The sequence below is a fragment of the Pinus tabuliformis genome, chromosome 2_1 (genome assembly GCF_031772625.1).
Source record: "Pinus tabuliformis cultivar Carrire ecotype Pingquan chromosome 2_1, CPIR1, whole genome shotgun sequence".
NCBI classification, from domain to species: Eukaryota; Viridiplantae; Streptophyta; class Pinopsida; order Pinales; family Pinaceae; genus Pinus; species Pinus tabuliformis.
In genome coordinates this window covers 574600497-574624627 of record NC_142299.1, presented here as the reverse complement: position 1 = coordinate 574624627, position 24131 = coordinate 574600497, and the positions used below count along the sequence as shown (strand labels likewise).

The 24131-nt window shown below is 35.3% G+C and overlaps 1 pseudogene; it reads right to left on the bottom strand.

Moving 5' to 3' along the window:
• Positions 1–17230: 17230 nt before the first annotated feature.
• On the bottom strand, positions 17231–22403 carry LOC149201759 (uncharacterized; annotated as a pseudogene).
• Positions 22404–24131: the final 1728 nt, after the last annotated feature.

Genomic DNA, 24131 nt, shown 5'->3' with positions numbered 1-24131 from the left:
AAGAAAAAGTGCAAGAAGTTGAGTAGGGAATTAATCAATTTCAAATTCAGATGTTTGATAAGGAAGCCCAGGATGGTAGTAGCACCAAGGAAGAAGAGAAGAGGACTGGATATACTGGCAGAAGCTTCAAAACACATGGACTAAAGGGGGATGATCAAAATTTTGGTTGCATGAGGATATGCAACACCTTCACAGTGGGGGTATGTTGAGTCCCAAACTTGCATCTTCCCTATACACCTTTTTAGCCTTTTTCCATTTACCTGGACCTCCTAAGTTGTCAAATCATTGCATATTAGTTTAAAAAGAGCATATAAAATGGTTTCCTAACTATGTCTTGTGACTATTGTTTGATCTAGATTTTTGCTCATTCAGCTGCGGAATCTTGTCACTTTCCGCAGCCAGCTCAACTTTCCGCAGCCCTTTTGTTGAAGTCTATGTTACAGGTGTCTACAGGCGAATCGACCACATGGGCAAGTTGAAAATGATGTGGACATGGACCGTGTCCTATTGGTTCAACCGAATCCCTCACAGAAGGTCGTGGTCAAAGACAGTCAAGCGGTGGTCAACCTAAGAGTTTTACAGTGGCAGAACTCTGTTTTTCACCACATGAATACTTGTGTGGTCGTTCCTAAATCTCAAGAGATGTGTTAACACCTGGGGACTACTCCATGAACCAAATCTAACAGCCACTCTCCTTGGATTTAATCTCCATAGCTACCATAATGCTAGATTTCTGGACGTGGTTATTCACGTGTCTTTTTATCAGCGCAGATTTTAGGAAAGTAGTTGTGTCATCCTCTGTTATAAATAAAGCGTTCTCATACGCATATTAGCTAGCTTTTTGAATGTAATTTTGACTGTTTATGAGCCCACTATGCCGTGACTTTATCCTTATGTTATGACTGCATTTTAAGACATGAGAAGACACTGTTTATAAGTTCAATTCGTGGTTGATTGTTGATTGGTCGAGGTTGTGCAGAGGGCCCCTGTACACACCAAGGTTTTGTAATTGCTATATAGTTTCATGCTTTATTCCTTTACGTTCCTGATGCCATAATTGTTTACTTGTATATATTACACTTCTTATGGTATTCGTGTTGATTGTTGTCCATATTTTTTATGCTTTCTAATGTTGTTAACTGATCAGTGTCTTTTTTTCAGGTTCTAATAGGTAGCCCAGCCATTTGCACATAGCTTTATAATGACTACTAACATGGAATTATCTTGTCCTTCTGCTGATTTATTTTCTTAGTTCTAATTCCAACACTGTTTATTTCTTTCTGTTTTATTCATTTACTTTTCTGCAAGATAGATATTAGATTACTCATGTCATTTTTAGATACCTCCTATATCCAGAGCGAGTCAAATGGTGAGGGATTGAAGTATGAATGCGTAGTTTGATATTAGTTTATTTTCTGCAAGTTAGTTATTGAATTGCTCATGTCATTTTCAGTTACCTCCTATAGCTAGAGCGAGTCAAATGGTGAGGGATTGGAGTATGAATGTGTAGTTTAATATTAGTTTCATTTTATGCAAATTATATATCAGATTTCTCAATTTGTTTATGATTACCTCCTAAAGCCAAAGAGATTCAAATGGTGAGGGGTCAGAATATGAGTTGATGTAATATGATTTTAGTTTACTTTGCTTGCAGTTTTTGAATAACTTTGAGTTCAGTTTCTTTTTATACAGCAGCAAGGATACTGTGTTTCATAGTCACTAGCTCACTGCTTGGCTTAATTAGAATATTGGTACATTTTTATTTTCTCTTAGGAATTGATTTCACCATTGCAAGTTTTAAAACCTTTTTAGAAACTTTGAAGTTTGGAAATCATTTTAAAGGTCACCATTGCCTTGAATACTTATATCCATACTTGACTTTTAGAATTGCCATCTCACATTAGGGAATCAACAAAAGATAAACCCAAAAACAAACCAAAAATCAAAAACGACAAAAAGTAAGAAATCGGTTATCTTGCATATATAGTGCACCTCACTTCAGCAGTTTACGACTCTCGGATTGACAATTAATATAGCAATTTAGGACACTATAAATTGACCAAACATGTATGAATATTCAATGCCCAGGAATTTTGTAGTGCATACTTAGAATTACCTACCAGCTGGGTAGCTTAGAGTTTCTACACAGAGAGAAGTGAGATGTCAATGTTTTACAACATGGGCAGTGAATGAGGATTATGTGTAAACTAAAATACACACTTTTACCTCGACCCTTGCCTTCATTGAACTACCATGATATGAGGTGCAATGGTTGTAGTTTCTAACTTTGACAATTTGTCTTCCCACTTTCTACCAAAGCTGAACAACTTTGCTCTGTACATCCCTCATCCTTTTCCAAAGTTATTCTACACACGGGTGGGTAAAAGGTCTAATACCAAATCTCTATAAATGTGAGTACAACGTATAACAGGGCCTTATTTCCTTGAATATAATGATTCCTTTAGTATACTAGTTATTATCAATACAATAAAAAATTCACATACTCACTTTCTATTTTTGGATTTATGTCTTTGTTTGTAATTGGAAGTCCTTGTCCCATACATTTGCACAACAACGAGAGCTCTATACAAAATGCCCTATTACATTTCTAGTCTACACACTAATTATAAACAAAATCAGCCAATGGTCTATACCAAATATCTTAAAATGTGAGTATAACACTAAGGGTATAATTGGGCTTTGTTTCCTTGAATGTAATGATTTAGACTTTGCAAGGAATTCTTTAGGGTTATTTTATTATATTTTATCCAAGGACGGATTGTTTAACTTAAGGAAAAGTATTGCAATTGACCTAAATAGGTCCAGAATCACAAGAAAAATGGCCGTCAAAGGGTGAAATGCAGAGCATAAGTTGTTTTCTATGGATTAGTTATCATGACTGCAATATACTATCATCAAAATCATCTAGGATTTTAACATGGCCCCAATCCTTTACTCATGTCTTAAGGGAAACTGAAAGTTTGTGGGTTTCTGACATTATGTCATCTTCAAATTTTCAACCACAACCCCATTGGCAGAACTTTTCATTTTTGACTCCAAATTTTCAAGCAGAAGTTTTAGGAAGCTCACCTTCTTCAGTTAATCTTGAACCTATTAGAGAATAAAATCCACACAAAAAAATTGATCGTTTCATTACTAATCATGGCAATTTATACACATTTAGCTACGGATGAACAATTATTGCGCCGGATGATACTGACACTAGCCAGCTATTGAACAGTGATCGGCGTCATTTGAACAGTGAGCGGTGCCATTTGTGATTAATTCCTGACACCTCCCCTTAATCACGATCTACATGTTAACTTTCCTGCTGATCTAAGTCTCAGCTAGGCTTACAACATAATTTGGATTTTCTACAACGCACAACTTACTTCTACACATTTCAAATTTAGCCTTTCCAAGAGGCTTGGTGAATATGTCAGCCACACTTTCATTTGTATTACAATATGATAAGTCAATTTCTTTTCATTGCAATTTTTCTCTTAAAAAATGATGTTGTGTGTCAATGTGTTTTGTCCTTGCATGATATATAGGATTGTTTGCCAATTTGGTAGTGCTTTGATTGTCACATTTGATTACTGTCGGTGCTTGTTGTGTTTCTCCAACATCTTCAAGTATCCTTCTGAGCCATATTGCTTCACAGGTAGCACTGCATAATGCTTTATACTCAGCTTCAGTGGATGACAATGAAACAGTTGGTTGTTTCTTACTAATCCATTATATTGGTCCTGAACTAATATTGAACACGTATCTAGTAGTAGATTTCCTATCATCTAGATTTCCAGCCCAGTCAAAATCAGAATAACCTGCCAATTCAACATCAAATTCATTAGTATACATAATACCAAAATTAAGTGTTCCTTTCAGATATTGAAGGACTTTCTTTGTTGCTTTCCAATGGATTTCACAAGGCTTAACCATGAACTGACTAAGTATGCTGACATAATATGCTATACCTGGCCTGGTAGTGGTGAGATAGTTCAGACTTCCCACCGGTTGACGGTACATAGTTCCATTCACCTCTTTGGTTCCATCATCACTACACAATTTGAAATTCTGTTCTAAAGGAGTAGATGTTTCCTTGCATTCAGTCATATTGAATCTTTTAAGGATTTCCCTTGTATATTTGCTTTGTGTGATTAGTGTCTTACCAAATTCCCTCCAAACTTCAAGACCTAAACAATAATGCAATTCACCAAGATCCTTCATCTCAAATACATGTGACAACTGATTTTTAATTTCTTCAATCAACTTGCATGCATTTCATGTTATGATAAGATCATCAACATATACAGATATTAAAGCAACATTCTTGCCTTCATCTTCCTTGATGTACAAGTTAGGATCATTTTTGCTTCTCATAAAAGAAAGAATCAATTTTCACATACCATGATCTTGGTGCTTGTTTCAAACCATATAAAGCTTTCTTTAACCTGCAAACCAAATGCTCCTGTCCATGTTTTATAAACCCTCCAAGATTAACCAAATAAACTTCTTCTTTTAACTCACCATTCAAAAATGCAGATTTGACATCTAACTGATGCATTTTCCAATTATATTTTGTAGCTAATGCAATCATGATTCTAATTGTGTTCAACTTAGCTACAGGTGCAAAAGTATCTTCATAATCAATTCCCTCCTTTTGTGAATATCCTTTTGCAACCAATCTAGCTTTATGTTTATCAATACTTCCATCAACATTAAACTTGGATTTATAAAGCCATTTGCATCCTATGGGAACTTTGTTTTTAGGCAATTCTGTTAATTCCCATGTGTCATTCTTCATTATAGAGTTATATTCTTCATTCATTGCATCTCTCCATTCTTCATATTCTTTAGCTTCCTCATAGCTTGAAGGTTCTACAACATTCATAACAAGAGACATTAATGCATAATCTTTATACCTTACAGGTACCTGACTTTGACGTGATGACCTTCTTGGAGTTTTACTGCTTTCATCTTTCTTTTTGCTTTGCGAAGTCTCCTCTCCTCTTCTTGGAGTATCATGACTGCTTGATGCTCCTTGCTCTTGAACTTGTATCTGTTCCTGTGCTTGTTCTTGTTCTTGTTCAACACTTGTATCTAATTTGACATAATCATCAATATCATGCCATACACTAGTATTATTTATTTTATCACCTTCATTTGCATTCTCATGAAACACCACATCCCTACTTGCAAGCAGTCTATGAGTACTGGGATCAAACAACTTATATGCTTTATGATCATCACAATAACCAATAAATATGCACTTAATTAACTTATCAAGTTTTCTTATTTCATCTTTTGGAATACGAGAAAATGCCATGCAACCAAAAACTCTTAAATGACTCACTTTTGGTTTGTACCCATAAAATGCTTCAAAAGGTGTTTTAAGCTCTAAAATTTCGGTGGGACTCCTATTTTTCAAATAAACAGCAGTATTAATAGCTTCATCCCAAAAACCATTAGAGATATTTTTACCTTGAAGCATACTACATGCACATTCAACTAGTGTTCTGTTTTTCCTCTCAACAACTCCATTTTGTTGAGGTGTATGTGGCACTGTAAATTGTTGCAAAATCCCATTGCTTTTGCAATATTGATTAAATTCTCTTGATTTGTATTCTTCCCCCTGATTAGATCTCAAAATTTTGATGTAATTACTTGTTTGTTTTTCCACCATACTCTTAAACTCTTTAAAGTACTCAAAAACATCACTTTTCTTTCTTATGAAATAAACCCATGTATACCTAGATCTATCATCCACAAAAATAAGAAAATACCAAGCTCCACCAATAGATCTAGTTTGCATAGGTCCACATACATCAGCATGAATTAAGTCAAGTATTTCCCTTTGCCTTTTTTCTTTATGTATAGGAAATTCCTCCCTATGTTTCTTACCAAGTACACATGCTTCACATTCAACATGATCATTCTTCAAGACAAGAAGTCCTTCAACCATTGTGTTCTTTTGAAGTAGCATTAAATCTTTGTGATTTAGATGTCCATACCTTTGATGCCATAAATCTACTGTTGATATTGTTGTAGATGCCAACACTTGATGACTTTTCCTGGTCACATCCAAATTATACAAGCCTCCAACTCTGGTTCCTGTGGCAATAACCTTGTATTGATCTTGAATGTCTTTCACTACACACTATGATTTAACAAATTCCACCTTCAAATCTTGGTCAACAATAGTAGAAATAGAAATTAATTTCTTTTTGATACCAGGAACATACATCACATTATGGATCTGTCTCTCTTGTCCATTAGGAAAATTCACACCTATTACTCCATAACCTTGAACTTTAAGTGATCTGTTATCTCCTAGATAAACATATGTTCCATCAATGTTTTCATAATATTCATCAAACCACTCCTTATTACAAGACATATGGAGTGATGCACTAGAATCAATGAACCAAGCATTCACATCATCATTTTCCACAGACAATGCAGCATCAGAAACAAACAATTTAAGATTTTTAAATCCATCACTGATTGAGGTATCTTTGTACACAAAGTTTCCATTATTCCTTCTGTCTCTTTGCCTAGAATCATTATATTTCCTTTTATAGCAATCTTTAGAATTGTTAAACACACATGGGAAACATAGAATAGGAAAGATAAATCATGTGAGTACATTTTTTTTATTAACATCAGATATACATTTATAGTACAATATGTGACTCTTGGGTTTCAGATCCCAAGGTCTCTTGGACTGCTTTTGTCCATTCGACTTCCACACTAACCCAATTAGGATTAGGTGTCCAACATTCGCCCCCTTAATCCGAAGGGTTATGTATGAGTCCAAGAAGAGAGCTGTAATACAAAATGTGCAAAAAATGCATGGCAGCACTAGGCTGAATGTGCTCTATGAAATGTTGGTATAAAGGGCAATGGTTTAAGGATGACCACCAACACTGGAATGCTTAGTGCAGTTCCTGGAACGCTTCCAAAACTGGCAAGAAACTGAAGTTTTCTGCTAGAGGAAGTGATCCTATTGTTTTAAAGAGGGAAACCTTCAACCATAAAAGGGAGGTCTCACCCCGCATAAAAGGTAAAACTTCAACTTGAAAAGGGAAGTCTCAACCTGTGATGGTTTAAGGATGACCAACAACTCTGGAATGCTTAATGCAATTCCTGGAACTCTTCCAAAACTGGCAAGACGCTGGTGTCTTCTACTAGAGGAAGTGTTCTCAATTTTGTTCCTGGAACTCTTCCAAAACTGGCAAGAAGCTGAAGTCTTCTGCTAGAGGAAGTGTCCTAGATTGCCAACTGAAGGCATGTTCACGGGCATCTTTGTCTCTGGCTACAACTCTGAAACTGGTGTGGCAGGTTGTGGCTCAGGCTCGCTTGATGTGACTTTGAAGCTTGTAGATGACCATCATTTACCCCCCTGTCAGATACAAGGTGAGATGATGGAGAAAACTCAACTGCAAGACTGTTCAATATTCTGGAACAAGTTCTGACATGTGTTTGGAATATCTTCTTGGCTGTTGATGCCCATTGCCAAGAAGCGATCCATCCAAGATGAATCTTTGTTCTTGCAGGACGTTTGTTTTTGAAGCATCTGTGTGAAGAATGGCTGGTTTTATGACAGTGCTTACATGGATGAAGATCAAAACAGTGATCTTTCAGATGGCCAACTCGGTCACAGTGTTGGCATTTCACGATCTGTTGTTGTTGTTGTTGTTGTTTTTGTTGGAGAGGGGCAAAATCTGGAACAGCTAAAGCTGAACTGTTATGAGGAGCAGGTGAACTGTCATGAATGAATCCAGCACTCTGAAACTGAATGGGCTTAGCGTAGTCTGGAATATGAAAGGACAAGTCCTTGTCATATCCAAGACCAGTTCTGTGCTTGTTGTGGACAAGTTGTTCCCAAGGTCTGATGATGGGCTTGGGAAGTGCAGACTGAGTTTCTGCATATGCATTTACAACTGCTGCTTTATTTGAATGAACTGTAACATTATTAACATGTTGCTGATGGGTGGTTGTCTCAATGTTCTGAACAAAAACAGGTTCAGAATGGTGTCTATTTTGATGTAGCTCTTCTTGCTGTAGCTGTGATTCAAGCTGCAAAAAATCGATCTTTTCTTGTACATTTTTCAAACAACTATGAATATCGGTGAGAAAATCCTTGCTGATTTTGACTGTATTATCCATAGTAGAGAGTATTAGATTGTCCACTAACTCTAATATTGCACCGATTGGAGCCATTTCTAACCTCAAAAAATAGTAAAACAATGAGGAAAAGATGGACACCAAATAAAATTATGGCAACAACTTCAAATCAATCAGCTTGCAATAGATTCAACATACAAAGAATGGTGATATCCAGAAAGCAGACTCCTCATTCAAAAAATGAATTTTCTTCAATTCACCTGAGAGTTTAACTTCCAACAAAGCATGCTCCACTCTTCAGCAGGATCCAACTACATTCACAAAACGCATCATCACAAGTTCCTGCCTCTCAAGTATTTTGTTACAAGGTACAGCTGCTCAAGGACAGGCAGTCTAGCTGAATGTTTTAATTATATAATTACAAGATTCCCAACTGTGCAATTACCACCGTAAATTTGAACTGAATTTTGTTCTTACTTTCAAGTTCTGACAAAAATCATTCTCAAGAAATATCTATCCCTACACTACTCTCAGTGCTCACAACCGAAATCCTGTGTACAAGAATACTCTCCAGCAAGTGTATGAAAGCTCCGATACTTTAAAAAATCACTACTTTAAAACGGGTCACATCAACTTTGTCTTCAAACATACATGGAACGCTCCAACCTTGATAAATGAATAACAGATAACATATACAACTTTGGAGAACTGTTAGGCACATCCAATTGTGAAGAGTCTTCCTTTCACGACTTGCCTTGTTCTTTGCACGTTTTGCCTCAGTTTTGGAAAAGTAAATAAATATCATTATATGCATCCAATCAGTCCAAGATAATAATAGATCGAGATCCCATTAAAATCAAAATTGCTACAAGGCTGCGCTACTCTACAATTAAAAAATCAACAGTTTTGGTTTCTCTATTGTTCTCCACTTCTGAAGTAACTCTTAGAAAGCTCAGCAAGGCCTGGAAAAACTTTAGCAAAACTAAGTTCTACAGCAGACACGTCATTTCTTCTTTGCTCCCCTTGCAGCCTGTTGTGCAGGTGCTGTCGGTGCCTCAGTCGGTCCCTTTAATGCAGCTACATCAATAACAGAAGGTGGAAACATGCAAAGAATACTGGTGATCTTGGTATCATCCACTGGATGCTAGAATCACAACAATCAACCTAGTTAGTGTCCAGAACGAGTGAGCCTCCCTTTATTATAATAATACAAGATCGAATCAGTGGGATAGATTTCCTACACAATTCAATCAAGCCAACGAGACTGTGCACCATTGGCAAATAACAAAACCTTGCTGGTATGAAGTTGCTTCACATAACAAAACCCTCAGTAAAGTAAGAGATAAATGGACACATCTAAAAATATGGTCAAGAAATAGAGAGCTTGCAATAGGGATTCCACATTCTCAAGAAGCAGTTAACATTCCTGTTACTCATTCTGAGTCATCAATTTGGGATGGTGAAGAAACGCGTGATGCTTTTGCATTCCAGAAAGTTCCTTTCTCAATCCAAGAATTGGGGCCAGTTAATAGAGTTGTTATGCAGTCAAGTTATCAGGAGAGGTTTGCCCTAAGTGCTTCAATCCCTGAGGAGGAACCTTGTACAGAAGACCTGAAAATGGGTTCACATCCAATAGAAGAAAACCAAGCTAATGAACTGTATTGGGCTGATTCATTAGGGTCCTTGGATATTGGTATTCGCCCTTCTGGAACACAAGGTCAGGACTTGATTGCAGGAGATATTAGTATCAGTTTAAGTGGGCTGATTGCTAGCAGTTTAGATGCATTTCAGAACTGCTCATTTTTTGGGAGTGACAAGAGAGTAAATACTAGTGTAAATAGTCAGGATCAACAAGTCCATTCTTCATTTTCAACCAAAGAAGGCGGAAATAATTCTCTGTTTATAACTGATAGTGATAACATAGGAAAGAAAATGCCTGTCGATTCAGAAAGAATGCATGAACTTGGACAAGGGATGGTTGATGTTTATGGAGCTGAGAAGCAGGCAATGAATTCTGGACATAGTCGGCCCGATTCTTCTGAATTTGTAGAGGCTTGTGCAGTGCCCAATAGTGATCAGAAGTTCCTATAGGAGACGTTGAAATCTAATAATGGTGCACTACTATCAACAATGGATTGGGTTGACAGTCTAACCAACATAAGCATTGGAGATCTTTTGAATGAGGCATCGCGCACAGAGCATGGCAACAGCTACGAGTGCCATTCTGTCAACAGTGGTGCCCGTCCTCAACCGTTTCTACATTATATGGATTCCTTTGATGCTGCTATTGCTGCACAGGTCCAGAAGTTCAACCTTCTCTTGGATATGGCGGAGCCTCCAGTGAAACCTTTGTGCGGTGGAAAGAGAATATTTTGTCGGCAATGGAGGGCACGCAGGGTTCAGAAATTAGAGATGATTTCAATCACAATCATAGTATGGACAGTGTATTGGCAGGTCGGACCAGCGCTTTTATGAAACATTTATGGATTTTATGTCAGGACAGCCAGAGAGCAATCAACTTATTCGGATGAACAACGCAAACGTTCCTCTGTCAAGTGAATGTCAGGCGCAAACGTTCCCATGTCAGGTGAATGTCAGGCGCAGGTAAAGAATGGCACAAATTGCGCTGGGTGAAGGAGCGTTTCGTGTGCAGAGAGCAGCGTATTAAATGCAGGTGGAGCAGCGCTTTTAAATGGGGCATTTATGGACAGAGCACAGTGGTGATAGAGGCGTTGATGACAGAGGCGTTATAAGGTAGCGCTTGAAAAGAATATGGCAGAGGGCCAGGACTGCTCACAACGGAGGAATGGCAGCGCTAAAACAGGTGGCTCACAATGGAGCAGGGCAGGAGATCGCCCGCTCTGATACCATGTTAAACACACATGGGAAACATAGAATAGGAAAGATAAATCATGTGAGTACATTTTTTTTATTAACATCAGATATACATTTATAGTACAATATGTGACTCTTGGGTTTCAGATCCCAAGGTCTCTTGGACTGCTTTTGTCCATTCGACTTCCACACTAACCCAATTAGGATTAGGTGTCCAACAAGAATGATGCCCAGGTTTGCCACAATAATAACAATCATCATTTCTCTTATCATGGATTGGAAATTTAGACTGTGTCATACCTTTCTATTTTTCTTGAAACTTGCCTCCTTTGTTCTTGTCCCATGGCTTGCCTCTGTATGGATATTTTCCCTTAGCTACCAATGCCAAATCTGAACTACTAGAGCCCAAATTAAGCTCTTCATCCTCTCCTCCTCTTGTAGAATAATTCCTGTCAATTCATCAAATGTAGGGGATTTCTCTCTAGCTGAAAGACTTGAAACAAAAATTTGATAATTTTGCACTAAGCCATTTAATGTAATGGTGACTAAGTCAGTACTAGACACCTTTTCACCAATATCTCCTAACTTATCACTTAAATCTTTGACACGAGATATGAAATTGCTTATATTTTCATTTGCTTCCATTTTTAGAGATAAAATCTTAGTCTTCAAAAACAAGATCCAATTTTTATTTGTTGTTTCATACAAACCCTTCAACATATCCCATGTTTCTTTTGATGTCTTGCAATCTCTGATGTGAGGAATAATGTTGTCCTTTACGGACATATGCAACAACACCTTTGCTTTCGTCTCCCTTCTCTCCCAATATGGAATAGAAGCTGCAACAGTGGGTTTGGGCTCATTCCCACTCACAATGGACCACAAATTATAACCTTCTAAAATAGTCAGCAACTTGAATTTCCAATTCACATAATTTCCTCCATCAAGTTTGGTGGATTCATTCAAATAAGTATCAGGCAATAAATTTGACATGATGGAGAAAAAAAATAAAAAACTTCCTCCAATCAACAAAATGCCACCAAATCTAAATCCAAGTGCACCCAATCTCACCAAATCCCAGAAAACTTTCACCACACATGCACCATAAAAATTTTTACCAACTCCTTTTCACTATTAAAAATTTCAATTTTTTTTTTATTATTTTTACTTTTCACCACATTAAACAAATACTAAAAACCTTATCACTCCATGATAATCTTCTCATTAAAAACAAACACCTCTTTAGTCTCAACATTTAAAATAAATCAAATCTTTTAAAAACTTCTTCCAACCAAAAAACAAACCAAACTTGATTTGCTTTATTTTTAAAATATGTAAAAAAATCGTTGAAACCTTTTAACTCAAATCACTTTCACGATTTTCAAATAACATGAAAATTCTTTGCTTCAATGCTGCAGCCACTATGATATTTGCAACAAAGCAATTATTAGAAACAACTCCCAATGACAATCAGATTCACTTACAACACTTACAGCAAGCTTGACACTTGCAGCTTTCACCTCCACAACTTAATGCCCACAGGCAGCAAGAGTAAAATTGCAACTCGCTGAGCCAACAACTGGCTGAGCACACAGCTCCCCAACTCGATGAGCACACAGCTCCACCACATGCAGCCACACGCAGATAATTGCAACTCCAGCTGAAAATTGCAACTCGCTGAGCACACAGCTCCACAACGCTCCACCACACGCATATAACTCCACCTGCATTGAACTCTGCTGCTTCTCTACACAGCGGGGGCTCTTAAGCGAGAATCTTCACAACTGTTCATGGCTCCAGGGTTACAGAGCCCTCATGACTCCTCAACGCCTTCTTCCTTACACGGAGCTAAACTCAATACACAGCTCTGTCTCCTCACAGCTCACAGCTCTGATACCATATCAGAGAACAAAATCCACACAAAAACTTGATCGGTTCATTACTAATCATGGAAATTTATACACATTTTAGCTACGGATGAACAATTATTGTGCTAAATGATACTGACACTAGCCGGCTATTGAACAGTGATCGGCGCCGTCTGAACAGTAATCGGCATCATTCATGATTAATTCCTGACATAACCTTGATAGTGTTAAATATCTAGACCATGATGATTGTATCTGCACATAAATACAAGTCCTAACCCTAGAAAGTCAAAATCTTAACCTTCCATCAAAACTGTTGTAACATAAATACAAATTCTGTAAGTTCGACTTCATTTCAGTAAAGGCAATTTGACTCGAGTTCAAGAGATCACTTGAGTTCAAGATAGTGAGACTTGAGTTCAATGAGACAATTCGACTTGGTTTTAAGGAGTCAGTTTAAGGGTGCGGACTTGATGAGACATATGATTATGCACTAGCGAGAATTTGTATATTTTTGAGCTCAGGAAAATAGTTCTAGATCTGTGCCTAAGGTCGAGGAGAGCTAGAGTGCATCACTTTTTTTTATAAAGATTTCTTTTTAATTTTTTTTTAATTTTCCAGAAAGAAAAAAACATACATTTTCATTAAAAGAAACGTAGTTACAATTACTTTGGAACCTATGTTTTTAATAAGAAAAACATTGATTGTCCCATTCTTTTGCAACAGAGACCTATTAGCGATTTGTTCCAGCTTTGACTGTTGTCATTAACAATCTCCATTGAGTGCTTTCTAAACTAAAACATGTATCTCAACTGGTTGGTTTCTATCTGAAGAAAAGGATCCAAGGCGGCCACCCAATGAGCTTCGATATAATCATACCAACATTAGACTTGTACCAATACGATCCCTGCGAGTTACCAGGTATGTTTATCTTCTCTCAGCTACTTCTCAGGTTAGAATTGTTATAAAAAATTCACAGAATAGTAATTTATATATTCGCTTGCTTTCAGGTTTGGCTTATGATGCTGGGGAGAGGCAATGGTTCTTCTTCGTTCCAAGAGACCACAAGAATTCGAGCGCTCGGCCTAACAGATTGACCAAGTCAGGTTACTTGAAGGCCACAGGTTCAGACAGGGCAATTCACAACGAGCAGCTTCAATGCATCAGTCTGAAGAAAATTCTCGTGTTTTATGAAGGAAAAGCCCCTTACGGGCAGAGGACAGACTGGATTATGATCCTCCACAATCAAGGTCATTAGTTTACTTTGATAATCATTTTATCGAGATCTTCTGTACATGGTGTGGAGTGAATTTGTTCACTTTAAATATAAGGAGATAGGTTAATGGCCCAATATCCATAGGCATTCTCAATGACCCAATATCTATATGCATTAACAATGACCCAATATCCATAGGCTTTCTGGTGGGAGTGAAACCCTTCTCCCTTATTGACCACCAATTGGTAATTCGAGGTGGAATACTTTTCTTTGAATAACAATGATATTTAGCTTGCTATGGCCGATAGCCTACAGTGATAACTATCTCACTGCTGATTTTACAATTGAGTTAAGATAAGTTTTCACACAGTATAAATAAATAAAAAATTATGTAATGATCAGTTTTTTAATCCTTCGGAGTGGGTAATAAGGCCAGAGTTTTCTAGTTGCAGTTCTTATATCCCTCAAGTATGCAGGAGATTTGAACTTTAGAGATTTTTTTTTTTTTAATTGTGGTTGGAGTTTCATTTTTTTTAAGCTATGAGGTTAGAATTTGAAGTTTTACTATACCTCTCATTAGTTAATAGGCTGAAAGGTATGTAGCTGCAGTTTTTTAAACCCTTCCAAGCACAAAACAACACAAAGAGGTTAAAGTTTTGACCTCTATACTTAATGGTACCATATATTTACATCTATAATGCTTTTTAGCCCCCTGAGTGGTTGAAATCAATGTAAAATCAACCATGAAGCAAGTGTGTTTGAGTGCCTGGAACCGATCATGCTCTCTGAAGAGACAAGGGTTTTTAGGGGAACACCAAAGCCTGCAAGACAGACCAGTTAGTGTTGCCAGATTTGTTGCCGGACAGCTTGCTGATCCAGGCCATAGAAACTTCTTCTGCTCTTCTTTCTACATCACCATCCAACTTTCCTTACTTTGAATAGCTTTACATGTTCTTTTGAATGTGGGGAGAAATTTACTTTCAATGCTCACTGAATTCATACTACTCTGGTTTATGAAAAATTTCCTGAGATCTGTCATTTCCCAATTCCCTGTTGTTTAAAAATACATATATATATATATATATATAGAATCACACATCACCTTTATATTGAACTATAATATAGAATGCACCTCTCTAAACATCAAAACTGACTTCTTACGTTATTTCAATTTCTAAAAATAAAACTTTGTGTCTATTTCAATTATTATTTAACCTAACAAAGAGTTTAGCATAGAGTTTACCAAATATGATAAAATGTTTAATACCTTTAATTCACATTTGAATATGCCATGTTTGAATTTGTGTTACCAGAACTGAGCTATTGAAAATATTGACAAGAGATTGAAGTCACAATACTTTGAAAATATTGGGCATCATAATCATTGAATCTTTGGATCACACCTTATTGTCAAACCATTCTATTCATTGTCATCGTTTATCTGAAAAGTTTAAAATCTTAGTGTTAGCTTCTAGCAAAAGAGATCCGACGAGTGTCTTCATTTTGCAAAAGATTATGAGTCTAAATATTCATGGATTGGGAAGTACCAACAATGAAAATTAATGTACATATATCTCTTTCTGCAAAATCACAACAAAATATATGAATTTGGCATTTTATAATGATATGTATTATAGATTCAGTGCATTCAATTGATAAGGCCTGCATAGCTGCAACTCTTTCAATCTCCATATGGCCTTATTTTTTCTTATATATGTCTACACTTCCATGTAACAGTCAGAGAGCTTTCAATCAGGAATTTATTAGAATTTGGAATGCGGATAAACTTCTCTGTCATTTTCTTTTTGATCCCCTTTGCATAATGTTGTCTGTAGCTCTTTTCCCCATGATGTTTGAGTACAAGGACTCTAAAGATCTCTATACGATTGTTTCTGCTTATTCCACTTCAACAAACTTGACACCAATGGAAAACCAACAATCAGTAGTGCAATTTAATACTAGTGGGGGGAAGAGGAATTGGACTGGTGCAATAAGTCCAAGATTGCAATAGGATGATCAAGGTCCAACCTCAACAAAGAAGAGTTGACTTGATCATAAAGCACATGTATGGACTGAAAGGGTTAGGAGGAGTAAAATGAATTGTATGCTCAATACTCTAGAGTCTCTATTACCTGAGGGTCTCAATCCAAAGGTAGTACCTGATGATTTCTCTCTGGAATAAAAGTTAAAGACACTAATACAGGCCATGAACTAAGCAAATGAGTATCAAATAGATTTTCATGTCTGTATAGACATGTTAGATTTTGATTGCAGAGTTGTGTTTTCTGCTATTCTTATCAAACCTAATTTTCTAGACACTGAATTGTTGAAGTATTTGTTTCTCAGATGGACAAAGGAAAAATTGTTGATGAGGCCATAGATTACATCAAGACCCAGCCCAACAATCAGAATTGGAAGCACATCATAGTAGAAGGATGGAGTTCATAATACTTTGAAAATATTGGGCATCATAATCATTGAATATTTGGATCACACTTTATTGTCAAACCATTCTATTCATTGTCATATTTTATCCGAAAAGTTTAAAATTTTAGTGTCAGGATTTTATAATTGTGCCATGTCATTTATTACCTTAACATATTTTCTGAATGGGTATCCAATTACAAAATAGATGATCCAAAGTAGTGTCCATTAAACTGTTTTACCAGCAATCTGGTTTGAGTCTATGAAGTAGTTTTTTTTTATATAATGCTATAGTTGTATGTTGTATTTATATTCAAATCTTCAGACATTTTCTCACCTCAGTGGAAAAGCACATCGAGGTACACAGATAATTGCTCAATACAAAAATTAACGATTCTCATATAGATTTGCAGTAACTGTCTGCTTATTAGGCTAATAGGCATCCATGCTCTTACAGGGGCTTGAAGTTCTGAACCCACTAGTTACTTACCACAATGTATTATAAAACTGCATTGGATTTTCAGGAAAACCAATGTCAGAAGTTTGAAGTATGCATCACATCCTTGGAATGTTTATAGTTTATCGGTATGCATCCCAGCCATAGTATCATAAAACTGCAACGAATGTAAGAAGTAGTTTGAGGTATGCATCCTAGCCTGGGAATGGATATATTTTGCAGAGAAATTGAAAAAATGAAAGAAAAAAACAAATCATCACTCTTAGAGCATAAATGCACTGGTTGGGATATCAACAGAGATTAGTTGTTGCCAGCCTTTTGTAAGGTATGTTCTTCAGGACCAGCTATGGTGGTATTAAGTTCATCTATGGTACAACTCAAGTCCTTGGTTGTGACTTGCGGGTTATTGTTTTTTTACTAAAAAAAAAAATCAAAGAAAGCACGCTTCAAGTATTTCGATATATAACAGAGAAAATCCGATTAGGAATTTATGGAAAATAACACTATCAATACACATAGCTCCTAGAATGTATCAAATATCATCGCTGGTAAAAGTACAGTAAAGTATTTCCATGGTTAAGTTCAAAACTATTACTTACCTTAGCATAAAGGGCATACACAATGTTTGATCCAACAGCGTTTATGGTGTAATTTACAATCTCCAGTTGATTGGCATCCATGATAGAATAATTTGGGCAGAAAACCAGTCTTCTCAAGGGCCCATATTGTGATGAAAGCCTGGCCACCCAAAAGTTTGGATCTAAGAATCTATAGACCTAGATGTGATGATGTTATTGGAACTGAAGGAAGGATGTGAATACTAAGAGAATTTTCAGACATTGTGAATGATAATGGCCTTCTTCTATGATGTGCTTCCAATTCTGATTATTGGGCTTGAAAATATTTCAAGGCAATTAGGAGGGTCTTGATATAATCAATGGCCTTATCAATAATTCTCCCTTTCTCCACTTAAGAAAGAAATACTTCAACAATTCAGTGTCTAGAACATCTAGAACATTAGCTTTGATAAGAATCTATCAATTCTGCAATCTGAATCTAGCATGTTTGTACAGTCATGAAAATATATTTTAAACTCATTTGCTTAGCTCATGGCCTATATTAGTGTCTTGAACTGTTATTCCAGACAACAATCATCAAGTACTACCTTTGAATTGAGACCCTCATGTAACAGAAACTTTAGGGTATTGAGCATACAATTCATTTTACTCCTCCTAGCCCTTTCAGTCCATACACGTATTTTTTCATCATGGCAACTCTTCAACTCTTCTTTATTGAGAATGGACCTTGATCATCCTCTTGCAATGATGGACTTTTTGCACCAGCCCAACTCATCTTCCCATCGTTGTTCATAGATTGCACCATTGATTTCTCTTTTTCTACTGGTCTACTATTTTTTGAAATGGAGTTAGCAGAAATAATTGTATAGAGATCTTCAGAGTCTCTGTACTTAGACATCATGGGGAAGGGGGTGACAGAAAAAATTCTGCAAATGGGATCCCAAAGAAAATGACAGAGAAGTTTATCAACATTCCAAATTCTGATAAGGTCCTGATTGAAATAGCTTTGACTGTTACATGCAAGTATAGCCATATATAAGAAACAACAAGGCCATATGGAAGGGCTAGCAAGTACGTAGGCTTTCTATTCATATCATGATATGGTGTTTATTTGAACACGTACTGCATCATGGAAATGAAAGACATTTACAGATTTTTTAAACATTTCCGAATATCTTAGTCATAAATCTTGACATCGTTATGATTATATCTATATGTTATTGATTAGACATCAAAGTCAATCTCCTGAAATCAATTATGTTGTCTACCTAATTTTTCAGATTGAGTACAAACCTTCACTTATCTTCTTTATTGAAAACTGCACATATTTAGTTTTTATAGGATGGTGATGGAAACAAACACTTCTTATCAATCTGATTGTGTTTCAGTCTTTATAGTCTTTATTGGATTTTCAGAGTATTTTTATGATGTTTTAATTTTTTATAATTAAAGTTATTGAATTTATGTTGATTGCAAATTTTAATTTAATTATTTGTTAGTGATTCGTAAAAGGTAGTTTTTCATTTTTACTAGAAGTGTTTGGATTTTGTATTTTTAATCTATTTCTTACATCCCAGAATATTTTGGACAGTAAACTTATTTCTTTACATCTGAGAAAAAAGAACTATCAAACTAAAACAATTTTACACCTACTCCACCCAATTTAATTGTTATATATGAAATATACAATCAATATCTATATAAAAAAGACAAATTTATATATTTTGTTTTGACTATAAAAAGCGGATATGTACATTTTGTTTTGATTGTTGGTACTACCCCTCCATAAATATTTAAAATCATAATATTTTTCAAATGGAGATATTTGTCAGATCTCTTTTGATAAAAGTGAACAATGTCCATTAAATCTATGGGTTAAACGATTGCAATGATGGAATGGTTTGACAATAAGGTGTGATCGAAAGATGCAATGATTATGATGCCCAATATTTTCAAAGTATTATGACCTCATTCTCTTGTCACCATCCATTTCAATAGCCGCACTTAGTAAGCCTTTTGGTGACTCCATAGTAAGCCTTTTGGTGACTCCATAGTAAGCCTTTTGGTGACTCCATATCTGTAGCTCAATTGTTTACTTGGCCTTTGAAAAGTTTTGGTAACACAAATTCAAACATGGTTAGATGCCTGCACCGATTCAAAAGTTATTTAAAGGTATTGAATATTTTTGTCAGATTCTCTAACTCCTGCTAGGATTAAATAATAATGGAATTATAGACTGAGAACCATTCTAGATATTGTACTAACCTACCTATTTAAATTCTTGAAAAATCTTGTGGGACATTATTGGGAAATTGTCATTTTTATTACTTTGGAAATATATATATATATATATATATATATATATATATATATCTATTGAAAATATAAAAATAATCTAATAATAAATTAGAAGTTAAATTTTAAAAATATATTAGTAAAATCATATTAAAAATATTAATGCGGTTATATAACTGAAGGCTTCATAAATATAATAAAAAAAATTATTGCAACAAAAAAACTATTGCAATACAAAGAAATGCACACAATTCCTTGATTAACCATGTATAAAAAGGTTATGGGTCAACTTTAACTTGAGAATAAAAAGGTATTACAGATCTTATTGTAAAATTGACCATTTTGCTAAATAAAATTTGCTTATATATTAATTTCCAAATCTAATTAGAATATGAATTTATTAGAATTGGAATGATCTTAAATCCATAGGAAATTGGTGGGCGGGAAGCCACCTGACATGAATCTAATTTAACTTGAAAAAAAACATTACACATCTTATTGTAAAATGGACCATTTTGCTAAATAAAATTTGCTTATATATTAATTTCCCCATCTAATTAGAATATGAACATATTAGAATAGGAATAATCTCAAATACCTAGTAAATTGGTGCGTAGGGAGCCACATGTCACATTTTTTTTTTCGGTTGAAAAGTCGATGCAACCTAACGAACTCTATAACCCACTACAACCATTAATAAGCACTTAGACGAAGCATATTTTGAGCATATTCCGTTGAGAAGCAATCTAGGCACTCAATTAAAAAAATAATAAAAGTCAACCGATCCTCATCCACCCTAAGTTGAAATAGGAAGTCATAAGCAATTATGATATAACAAGAAACTCACTACAACCATTGATAAGCACTTCGACAAAGAATATGTTGAGCATATTCCCTTGAGAAGCAATCTAGACACTCAATTAAAGTCAACCGATCCTCATCCACAGTAAGTTGAAATTCGAAGCCTTCTGCAATTATGATATAACAAGAAATAAGAAGCCTTACTCAATTATGAGACAAAAATAATCATATAAATAATACATGTTTTAATGATTATATAGTACAAGTTTTGTTTTTTTTTTTTTTTTATTGTTTTTGTTTGTTTGTTTGTTTGTTTCTTTTTCTTTTTCTTTTTTTTTCTCGGTTAGGTTAGGTTAGGTACATTTAATCTTAGTTTTAACTCCACAAAAGCCAATCTCCACACAAATTAAACACAATATCCACACAAATGAATGATTACTGATGTTAAAATAACTTAAAACTCAAGTTGAGCAGTGACACTGGGAATCAAGGGAACTAATAGTGTGATTACTCTAATATGAAAGACGAAATTGAAACCTATAGTTTTAGAAATCTAATATAAGTGAAATTACCTCAAATGTTCCAACTTTTCCCATCTATGAAGACTATGAATTTAGTGGTCATTTATTTTAATAAGGCAACATATTTTGGGGAAAACCTCCGAGAATTTCCCCTCATTCCAAATATTGGCACCCAAGGTAAACTCTACATCCTTCAGGGCACAAGGCTCTAGTGCTACTATGCAATAAGGGTAGTTAAGACATTTATTTAAGACAATCCAAACAAAGTCTAACTTGTTCAAAGATGAATGCAATTTCTTTTGTTCTTTCAATTGTTTAAATGTCTCTACAACAACTCGATACATTGTCATCAAGCTCAACAATAATACCTTGATTCTCCCGAATTTCACAAGCTTCATAAATAATTTCAATCCCTAAATTGATAACTCGCATAGTGTCGTTGATGATCTATTTACTTATGCAATTCTCTTCCACTTGTATGTTTGTCCACATTAGCAACTAGTTATTTTATTTTTGATCTTTTAACAAGTTTTCCATTACAAGTATAGAGTTTTCTTCTTCCTCAATTATGCGAACTGGATTCTGTTACGATTGTGAGTTTATCATTTTTGCAAAAAGAATAGCTCTGTTTGCGATATTTTTTTAAGCTCAAACATTTATTTTTGTGCCAGAGAAATTATTATTTTTTTTTAATCTTTAATAGAATTTCTTGGGAATAAAAGCTAGAGAAATTAAATAGACAGGTATTACATCTAAGACATTTTTTATCAGAACAAGGAAACCCTATTTTGAAAATTGAAATTTATTGATGGCACTGGAAGGATACAATCGTCCAAAGAGAATAAATAATACCATTATTTTATATCTTGGACATATTACACGACTAAAATAAGGATAAGAAGCAACAAGTAACTAAATTAACAACATTATATAACAAATGATGAGGGAGTTTATTAATGTTCCCTTTACTACTAAAGTCTTTCTATTAAGCTTTCCTCATAAAATTAGACCAATTTATAAAGAACAAAAACTATTATCCATTGCATTGTGAATTAAGGTGATATGAGATTACTTTGTTATGAAATGTTTGATATAAAACATTTACTTATAAAGATTCCATAATCTTAATGAAGAGCATTTTCATAAATCCTTTGGAGTGAAGTGTTCTACATTACATTCACTTTGAACATATATTGGTTGGAATCTCTCTAAAACATAACATATGATAAAAAAGAAACACCAATAAAGAAACAAAATCGCTAATGTTTCTTACGCCATTGCCTTGCGGCGTTTCCTTTGCAACATGTGGTGCAAATGCTAGTTATATTGATTTTTAATTAGGGTCGACATTGAAATTAGATTAGATTTATTATATGTTAAATGTTAAACATTTATGCTTAACATCTACACCACATTGGGTTGTTCGACTCAAATAACATGATCAATCTATTTTAAATTTTGTTTTTTTTTTTTTTTTTTATAAACAAATAGAAAAAATCCACAATTACATCTCTAATATTTTAAAACCATAAAATACTTAATTCACATATTTTAGCTTTTAACTATTATTGTATAAAAAATTGGATCTTCTTTGTTAATATTGAAAGTGTAACATCCTATCTATGTATAAAAATAAAAAATAAATAAATAAATTATTTCGTTAATCTAACAAGCATTAATCATTATAATACTAATGCCTAGTCTACCCCTTGGTCCATCATAACATCGACTTAAGCATTAATCATTATAATACTAATGCCTTGTCTACCCCTTGGTCCATCATAACATGGACTTGTATGACTGTTGTGGTAATGAATTGGGTCAATGTTTGTGATTTGGGTTAGAGTTGGAGTTGCGGAGTCGGAAAGGGATCACCATGCTGGCAGCCTACGTGGTACATTCCACTACTGCTGGTATTGTTCCCGCACTCCTTCATCGTCCTCGGGTAGGTTGCCTTCCATTAAAGTCGCAGAGTCTCGAGGTGTCCTCCTACCTGGATTACGCGTGCTCGTCCTTGCCACCTGCGATGGTGTTAATGCCCTTACCTAACTTACCGTGGAAGGATCCTGAGGTTGGGTTGGCTGACTGTCTATCGTTCGATCGACATCAATTGACAGTCTTGATTTTTCAAGCATGGATGAAGGGTTTATTAACTGTTTTGGCAGAAGGGATAATTCATTTGGTTAATCTTTTCTTCGACGCTCTGCTCTGTCATGGCGAACTTATGAAACTCTTCGGCCAATTCGCCTCTGAGACTCTAGGTGCCATCCTCGTCCCCATTCTGCTCGTATTATGTTGTTATGCCTTGTTTCTTCCACTAAGGTTGGGTTATGATAGTTCTGGAGTTGTTTAATGGGTTATTGGCATTTTGGGTAGCAATGGAGCGCTTGACCTGGTCCTTAGCGATATTTAAGAAAATATCATTGCTCCAATGTTCCGAGGTAGCATATGTTCCACTGTGATAATTTCGTTGAGTCTTCTTGCAATTATTTTCCAATTCTTTCCTCGTTGAGGTGGTCCAGTTCCATACAGGTCTAGTCACAACTTCAATGGCTTCCCAGCTCACATACAGGTAAGCCTACTTACATTTCATGGTTGATGTTGCTGTCGAGTTATTACAGAGGTGGTATTTTTCTCATGGTTGCTTGTTGTGCAGGTATTACCTCAGGGTTTGGTTCAAAACCCTCGTTTAGTTTGTGCATTGTTGAGGACAATTCCAGTGCTAATCTCCACTTCTTCCTACTCCTTCTAGGTGTGTTGGAAAACTCGTTTATTGTGCCTTGGTTCAGAGAATCACTCTCTGAGACAGACAGTTTCAAGAGTTGTAATTTGTTTGATGTTGTAATATTAATTAAGGTTTTGGGTTTATTTCTGCTCATACTAGCCACCCAGAATTAATATAGTTCAATTCTCTGTTGAGCATATGACAAAACTTATTGTAATTTTGTGAAATGTTTTCGACTGGATTGGATTCGACAGAATATAATTATATCAAACTTATTAATG